This window comes from Dermacentor andersoni, chromosome 2 (genome assembly GCF_023375885.2).
Source record: "Dermacentor andersoni chromosome 2, qqDerAnde1_hic_scaffold, whole genome shotgun sequence".
NCBI lineage: Eukaryota > Metazoa > Arthropoda > Arachnida > Ixodida > Ixodidae > Dermacentor > Dermacentor andersoni.
The window spans coordinates 228,704,528-228,713,932 of NC_092815.1; positions in this window are offsets into that span (position 1 = coordinate 228,704,528).

Genomic DNA, 9,405 nt, shown 5'->3' on the forward strand with positions numbered 1-9,405 from the left:
GCTGTAGGAACAGCGAATAAACAGGAAAATTCTTGTCGCCTTATCACCACATTGCCGTTAGTGGGCTGAAAGATTACTACACGTAGTTCAGGATGGCATTCGTTGACTTCAGTAGGTGAGGTGTAAGTTCATTTCACGAACCTTTACTTTCGAACGTTGCAACTTCTGTGCTGTGAGCGTGTTTCATACACATAAGGAACAACGGAACAAGGAATATGTGCGTCTGTGTGTATTTTTGTTTGTGTGTAAAACTTCTAGCGCAGTAAACCAAAACAAACAAAGTTCAGGAATTCCTGTCTTCCGCATACGCAATTTTCGCATAATATTTCTCCCTTCAGTGCAGAGCCTTCAGTGCAGCCTTTCATTTCTTCCCCTTCCATTTTTGTGTCCTTCTTTCATATTGTTATGCAGAATAACAAAAATTATAGTGGTAATCAGCAGTGAATGCTAGTCCGAACCATACAGAAAACAAGCCCGTACAAATGTTTAAAAACGATATAAATCCAATGATTTGTTGCACTAAATTATACGCGAATAATTTTGCAGTTAGCTGGCTGTTGCCTCGTTCGGCGTTCCGCACTGTGTTACGAGAGAGCGCAGTATGTTCATATAAAGGCCAGAATACATGGAGCGAACTTTCACGACGAAGTTCGGGTGGCAGAAAATCTGCCGCGGCGCGACGCCGTATGTTCGTCGGGCTGCGCTACATGGAGCGCAACGCCGGCGAGTCGCTGCGTTGTTATCAGTGTGGCTAGACGAGGCAAATGCGCTGTCGTGAAACGCATGACAAAAAAAAAACTTTAACGACAATTATTATCGCTTTCGAATTACGGAACAGTCTAAAAACGCGTAAAATTTTGTTCAGAAATGATATCTAGTCTTTTTTATGTGTTTGAGACATTCATGTGCCGATGTAGTTTAAAGAAAGCGGCGATGCTATGCGTTGTGGCAACACTGGGCGGGTAAACAACTTGCGGCTCCTCCGACTCCGCGGCTCTGTTCTGTGGCTCAACGCGCGCGCGGCCGAAGCAAGCAGACCCGAAAGTAGCGCACGTGAGCTTGTCTAACCATGGCTGTTATTAACTTGTTAAATTCCAGCCGCGCCGCTTTGGATGCCATCAATACGAAAAGCGGGAGACCGGCGTGAACGATAGAGCGGGATCGGGATACACGGACAAGCGGGGAAGCCTAGCCGGAAGTCGGGGCGGATAGTGAGACCTGATTGGCTCGCTTTGGAGCGCCGCTCGTTTGCCGCTTCCGGTATCGTCGCCACCCGACGAACTTTTCTGCGCCAGCTGAATCGGCGGCGAACGACGTTTTCTCCGCCGCCGGGCGTCCAACGCCGACTACTCGTCGCATATTCGCACCATGTATTCTGGCCTTAAGGCGAGCAATTCTTTGCGTGATTCCTACGTGTGTGACGACAATGAGAAGCCGATGGCACGATGGCGACAAGGACGGCTTGACGATGACTCTCGCCACGATGTCATGGTGACGACGGTTGTGACAATTGAATTACGAAGGATTTATTGCTTGCTAACTAAATAAACTTATGAACATTTCCCTTCCAATCTGGTCTGATTCCGAAAGTTTCACCGGCACTGCAGTGTCGCACAGTTCTTCAAAGTGCTAGCTAGCACATTGGAAAAAAGAGGAGCGCTTTCGCTTGTACGCGCAAAACGCTCCTATTCGACGTGGCCTACGCGCCAATGGTCTCAAACCTAGAGCTGACACGAGGAAATGATTGTGTGCAAGTTGTGTAGTTGAGTTGAAGGGTCTATGGGTTAATCAACACATCACCGGGCTAGTGCGCGAAGGACCCTGGTTGAAAGCACTCTGTCAGCTGTCAGACAGTTCGTTTACTTTTTTTTTTTAAGGGTGGAGCTGTTTCAGTGAGTTCTAGTCGAGCCCGGCGACCGCTCAAAACGGTGCAGCTATGCAAAGGGAGGCGAGAGAGGGAAATGCTAGGCGAGACATATAGAAGCAACAGCTAGGAGCGCGCGTTGAGGTAACACACTCTCGAACTTAAGCCCGTCTGGCTGACCCTCTCCCCTTGAGCTACGTCACGCAAAAGAGGCCTACATAGAAGTTCCGTGCAGCGTGCTACGTAGCTACGAGCGGCGCACCTGTGTTTAAAATGAAGCGCGGAAGCTACACAATGGTTAACCCCGGCTATTCAGAGAAGACAGAGGGGACGACGGCGGCGACAACAATTCGATTATTTCCGGGAGCCCTGCCGCTCCTTGAATAGCTTCGGGGTGAACGAAGTCCCGCCATGCTCGGCCATGCTGTTGCATGCTTCCGAACGCATATTTTTTTCTAGACGTGACCAGTGCATATTGTCTCAACACTTGTGCTGTGCTTGCGATTGTGTGTTCCGCGAGTCTTCATTGCCCCGGAATGGGGAGTGCCATGCCAAGATATGCCTAATAAGTGCCGCGTGCCCAATTGCCGGAGCAATCACATGTAGAAATCGGGGCAGAAAAATCATATCTTCAAGTTTCCGCAAGATGAAGAAGCCCAGAGTGCCTGGATTAAGGCGCTGCCACGTGCAGACTTCATTGTATTACCGCACTCCAGGTCAACATGTTCCGAACTTCTTGAAATAGTTACTTTTGAAAAACACGAAAAGGCTAATTGCTCAATTACAGAAAGTGACGATTCCTCAGAGTTCGACGCCTGCGAGGATGGATACTAATGTGCATTTGTGTTAAGGCACTTTTTGTGGTGTAGCACAAATGTTTCATTGAAGAACTATACTGCGTCAAGATGAATGACAAAATATTGGATGTCAATGCTAAGGCAAGGAAGAGAAAAGATGAGACTCTACGCAATAAGCCACCTGCTTCCTTGTAAATAGCTGCACGAATATTTTAAATCCCATTTCTCAACTTATTTGAGTTGTTGTAAGTTAGTGGACTGCGGTAATTAGTGCATCGAAAGCGAAATTATTCGTTTAAGCATAATCTAGATTGGAATAAACACATGTGTCCCAATAAAATTGTTCATACGCAATTGTGAAGCCAATCGAATGCGTTACATTCATCATTGCCGCGCCATAAAAACCATAAGTACAAAAATACAGAAGGAAAAGTTCTTATGGATTCAATTTATTTGAAGTAATAGGTATGAAGTATGGGGTATAATAATAATGTGAAGAAGATGCGGCTCGCGGCACAGCCGCATCGCCAACGCGCGGCTCGGTTTCGGCTCGCGCTGTTGACTGCTGGCGTCCTTTTTGGACAGTGCTTCGGGCTGCCTCGCCGTTCCCGGTCGCTGTGCCTTTGCATTAGGAGCCACCAATAAACCTCTTCTCAATTGGTGGAGGTGCTGGGACTCAAACCCCGCCTTTTGAAACCCTGGAGCTGCGATCAAGAACGCTACCGTCCGCCATGACCGACAGCTCATCGCAAACGGCGCCGACGCCACAGTCCGCCACCTGCACCGGCGTTCCACAACAACGGGACCCCAAGATCTTCAGCGGTGCAGACGACGAAGACGTCCAAGACTGGTTTGCGTCATATGAACGGGTGAGCGCGCACAACAAGTGCGATGATCCAGCCAAGTTAACCATGTCATCTTTTATCTGGCTGGTGTTGCCCAACTCTGCTTTCACAACCATGAAAGTGACGTACCCACATGGTCAGTCTTCAAGACAACCTTTACGGAAGTGTTCGGCCGACCTGCTGTTCGCAAGCTGCGTGCCGAACAACGCATGCGCGTCCGAGCATAGCAGACGGCAGAAACGTTCACGAGCTACATTGAAGACGTCGTGGACCTTTGTAAACAAGTCAACGCCGCTATGCCCGAAGCTGAGCGAATTCACCATATACTGAAAAGCATTGCTGACGGCGCATTCCAGATGCTCCTAGCCAGGAATCCGCGCACTGTGTCTGAAGTCGTCAGCCTGTGCCAAAGTTACGATGAGTTAAGGAAGCAACGCGCTTCGACTCGGCGTGCTCTGGGAAGCGACGACTTGTTGGCGAGCCTTGACAGCATGTACGACCCATCTTCATTCTTTCAGCGGGTCAAGGACTTCGTGCGTGAGGAAGTTGCCCGCCAACTTTCTTTAGTCCCCTTGACTCAGGAGCCCACCTCCCGTCTTCCAAACACGCTCCGCACCCTCATTTCCGAAGAGGTCGCTCAGGTTGTCCCTTCGCACACCGTCAGCCACCTGCAGCCGCGAATTTCAACTCTGCGCTGGCAGTGCAGCCTGTCGCCACGCCTCTCACCTATGCGCAGCCATTCCTGCCTGTGGCCGCGCCTCTTACGTACGCGCAGGCAGTACGCAGGCCTGCACCGGCTTCGTTCGCGACCCAGTCCCAACCGGTGCCACCGGAAGCCCATGCTGCATCTTGGACCGCAACGCGAGCTAATCCTTGGAGTACACCTGACAATCGTCCCATCTGTTATTCTTGCTGCACTCCCGGACACATGGCCCGATATTGCCGCCGTCGCGCTCAAGCGTTCGGCGACGCCTCTCGGCCCTTCGAATACGGCAGCCAGTCATTTCGCCAATACGCCGCTCCTTCCCCCCAACCGAACACTCGTGCTGACATCGCAGAATTTCCTTCGTGTCGCTCGCCATCCCCTCGCCGACGCTCACTCTCCCCAATGCGTCGGCGACCCGCACCACCTGACCAGGAAAACTGAACGTCGCAGTTCAAGAGGCAAGAACTGCGCCCCATTGGATCTGTCTAAATCCTGGCGCCTCTGCTGCTAACGTGGTCGAAATTTGTGTAGAAGGTATTCCTGCATTCGCTCTTGTCAGTACCAGCGCCGCCGTTCCTGTGATAGCCGCCAAACTGTGCCGTTCGCTGCGCAAGGTGACCACGCCGCTTTCTGGACTGTCGCTTCGTACGGCAAGCGCGCAGCACGTCACTCCGCACGCAGCCTGTACTGTACGTGTGCTTATTCACGGCATTGTTCACATCGTTGAATGTATTGGTCTTCTCACCTGCTCGCATGACGTCATCCTCGAATGGGACTTCTTATCCCGTCACAAAGCCGTGATCAACTGCGCACGCACCGAAGTTGAATTTTCCCCTTGTGACGCAACCTTGGACGAAGATTGTGATCGCCCTTCTAAACTTACCGTGCGCGAGGACACAGATATTCCACCTGGCTTCTTCGCCCTCGTACCCGTCTGTTGCGATGCCGTCGCTGATGCAATGGTCCTCTTCACACCGTCCGACGTCTTCATGAGCCGTAAATCTCTCCCACTACCGTTCGCGACGCTTCACATGGCTGGCGGCTGCAGCAATATATATTTTTACAAACCCCTCTGCGCGCCTATTACGTTGCTCGTTGGTGAATGCCTTGGCTTCGTGGAACTCCTCGACTCTTCGTCTTTGGTTGACGTCCCCAGAGACTCTTTTGATGTCGACTCCGGCCAACCATGTTCGATTTCCGCGTTTGAGGAATCGTCCAGTGATGCGTTCTCGAATGCCATCGCCGATACCCTCACACCTGCCGAACACGCCGACCTTCTCGATTTCCTGCACAAATTTAGAACTCCACTCGACGTTTCACAACCTCGCCTGGGCCGCACGTCGGAAGTGCAGCACTACATTGACACCGGTTCACATCAGCCGTTACGTCAACGACCGTACCGCGTCTCTGCCGAAGAGCGTCGTGTCATTACCACCCAAGTCGAAGATATGCTGCTCCGTGATGTTATTTAACCTTCGCAAAGTCCCTGGGCATCTCCTGTCGTTCTCGTTCGCAAGAAGGACGGGTCTATTCGCTTTTGCGTCGACTACCGTCGGTTAAATAAGGTAACGCGCAAAGACGTCTATCCTTTTCCGCGCATCGACGACGCCCTCGAAAGTCTTCAGGGAGCAGAATTCTTCTCGTCCCTTGACTTGCGTTTAGGGTACTGGCAGGTCCCGATTGCTGCGGCAGATCGCCAGAAAACCGCACTCATTACGCCTGACGGCTTATATGAATTTAAGGTGATGCCTTTCGGGCTTTGTAACGCCCCTGCCACCTTTGAACGACTCATGGACAACACGCTGCGTGGCCTCAAGTGGTCTATATGTCTGTGTTACCTCGACGATGTCGTGGTTTTCTCGCCTGATTTCCCTACTCCCCTTCTCCCCCTCAGACAAGTTTTGACCTGTCTGACGAACGCTGGCCTTCAACTCAACCTCAAGAAATGCCGCTTCGCATCGCGAGAGCTTACCATTTTAGGCCACGTTCTATCCAAGCACGGCGTTCTACCCGATCCTGCAAAACTTCGAGCAGTCGCTGAGTTTCCGAAGCCTCAGACGATCAAAGAACTTTGAAGCTTTGTGGGCCTATGTTCATATTTCCGGCGCTTTGTTCGGAATTTCCCATCGATCATGGTGCCATTGACTCAGCTTCTACGCGGTGACGCCGCCCTCTCCTGCTGGTCCCCTGCATGTGACTCCGCCTTCGCTACGCTGCGTCGTCTTCTCACCTCCCCACCTATTCTTCGCCATTTCGACCCGTCAGCTGCAACTGAAGTACATACAGATGCCAGCGAGGTCGGTCTCGGCGCCGTCCTCGCCCAAAGGAAGCCCGGCTACCCCGAATATGTAGTCGCATATGCGAGTCGCACGCTGACGAAGCCTGAGGCCAATTACAGCGTGACCGAAAAAGAGTGTTTGGCTTTAGTATGGCCACTTGGCAAGTTCCGACCATACCTGTACGGGCGCCCATTCGACTTGGTCACAGATCACCACGCGCTTTGTTGGCTCGCCAACTTGAAAGATCCCACTGGCCGCCTAGCCCGTTGGGCACTACGCATCCAGGAGTACGATATTCGCGTCGTATACCGCAGCGGACGCACACACTCCGACGCAGACGCCTTGTCTCGTTCACCTTTACCTCCAGACTCGGCCTCCGGAACAACTTCCGCACATTCCGTGTCATCTGTCGACACGGACTCCTTTGCCACCGCACAACGTCGTGACCCGTGGATCGCTTCTCTTTTCGACTATCTTTCTGGATCATTGACCATTCCTGTATCCCGAACCCTCCGACGCCAAGCAGCTGATTTCGCCATTCGTGACCAGCTGCTGCACCGACGCAATTACACTCCAGAAGGTCGTCGCTGGCTTCTGGTGGTTTCTCGCAGCTTAAGATCTCAAATATGTGCCGCTTTCCACAACGATCCGCAGTGTGGCCACGCCGGAGTCTTCAAGACGTACGAACGAATTCGCCGCCGCTACTACTGGCGCGGCATGTACAATTTTGTACACAAGTTTGTTCGGTGCTGTCTTGACTGTCAACGTCGCAAATCGCCGCCTTTACGCACCTCTGGTGCCTAGCAGCCTCTCCCGTGCCCTGCCACACCCTTCGATCGCGTTGCCATCGACCCATACGGCCCGCTTCCTATGACGCCAGACGGCAATCGGTGGATCGTAGTTGCTGTTGACCATTTGATACGCTACGCCGAAACTGCTGCTTTACAAAGTGCTACAGCGCGGGATTTAGCCTCTTTCGTTCTACATCGCTTCGTGCTTCGACACGGCACACCTCGAGATCTCCTCAGCGATCGAGGTCGCGCCTTCTTCTCAGAAGTCGTCGAAAGTTTGCTTTCCGATTGCCATATTATTCATCGGACAAGCACGGCATACCATCCACAGACTAACGGGCTCACAGAGCGATTTAACCGCACACTTGGTGATATGCTCTGTACGTGGCCTCTGATCATGGTAACTGGAACCGCATGCTTCCATTCATCACGTTCGCGTACAACACCGCGATCCAGGCCACTACGGGATTTTCACCTTTCTTCCTCCTGTATGGCCGCGAGCCTACGCATACCATCGACACGCTCCTTCCATAACGTCCTGACGCCTCCGAGTGTCCACCTGTGTCCGACGTGGCCCGACAAGCCGCAGAATGCCGCCAGCTCGCGCGCTCTTTTACGGCAGAGCAACAGCAGCGCGAGAAAGAAAACCGCATCGACACGCTTCCAAGCACCACCTACGCTCCAGGCGTTCTTGTGTGGTTGTCGGTCCCTTTCCAAACGCCGGGGCTTTCCTCGAAACTCCTCCCAAAATTCGAAGGGCCTTACCGAGTGTTGCAGCAAACATCCCCGGTGAATTTTCTTATTGAGCCCCTGTCACCACCTGAAGACTTGCGCCGGCGTGGACGTGACATTGACCACGTCTCGCGTCTCAAGCCCTACCACGACTCTCTGCCTCCCGATTCTTAAGGCGCCAGGACGGCTCTTTTTGTCCGGGGGGAGATTGTGAAGAAGACGCGCCTCTCGGCACAGCCGCATCGCCAACTTGCGGCTCGGTTTCGGCTCGCGTTGTTGATTGCTGGCGTCCTTTTTGGACAGTGCTTCGGGCTGCCTCACTGTTACCGGTCGCTGTGCCTTTGCATTAGGAGCCGCCAACAAACCTCTTCTCAATAATAATAATACTAATAATAATAATTCACAGAACGCGTACATTACAAGGACGACAAAGCGCGACGCTATAAAAGCTGCTGGCATCAATACCTGCACAAGCTTTAGAAAGCTGCTTTGTATCTGTGCCTCTAAATAAATGCTTTGTAAGGTGTCTGCTGCATACTAAGCATACTGCTGCATACTATCATAAGCATACTGCTGCTAGGTGAAACAAGCCGCGATCCCTTCATTCAACCCATACCCCCAAGCGCGCCGCCGGCCTCTTCTCCGTGACGTCACTCGCCGAGCACTGAGGCCTTCTTGTCTAGGAGGTGTTGGTTGAGGGTGCAGTTGTTTGGGTGAGGAGGGGCGCTGTGGGGGATTGGCCGCATCTAGCGATGACCGATGCTCTGACGTGCACGAGCACTCCTAGTTGAGAGACGCGGCGAGCGCCGGCGAGATTAGTGTCTGATCCACCGATGAGATGGGCAGACCTACGAAGGTGCTTTCACCCGAATAAGAGAAGGGACGGCGAAGGAGAAGGAGGGAGGAGAAGGCGACCATTGAGAGGGCGCGAGGAAGAAAGGCGATGGGCAGGTGTTTCTGTGCGGCGCGCGGCTCCGAAAGATGGAATCCAGTCGTCCCGAGCGCCAGCGGGATATTGCGCGAGCATGCGGTCAAGGAAGGGGGGGGGGGGGGGGCGGCGCCGACGGCCGCCTCCTACGCCACCGCTGCCTACGCAACATGACGGCGGTTGCTGCTGCCTCAGCGACGCAGCGCCTTGCAGACGTCGCAAGCTACCGCTGCTACCACCTTAAACGTTCACATCCGTCAGCTCGTATATCCCCCAAATGTAGGTTTCGGTGGGTGCTCTTCGATTTGTCGTCCAGGATTGGCTCAGGACTGCCCGAGTAGCTGCGTACACCAAAGCTCATCAAAGCTTTTTTTGCCTTTTCCTTCGATTTTCTCACTGCCGCTGCTGCTGCTGCCGCCGCTGCTGCCGCCGCCGCTGCCGCTGCCGCTGCCGCCGCCGCCGC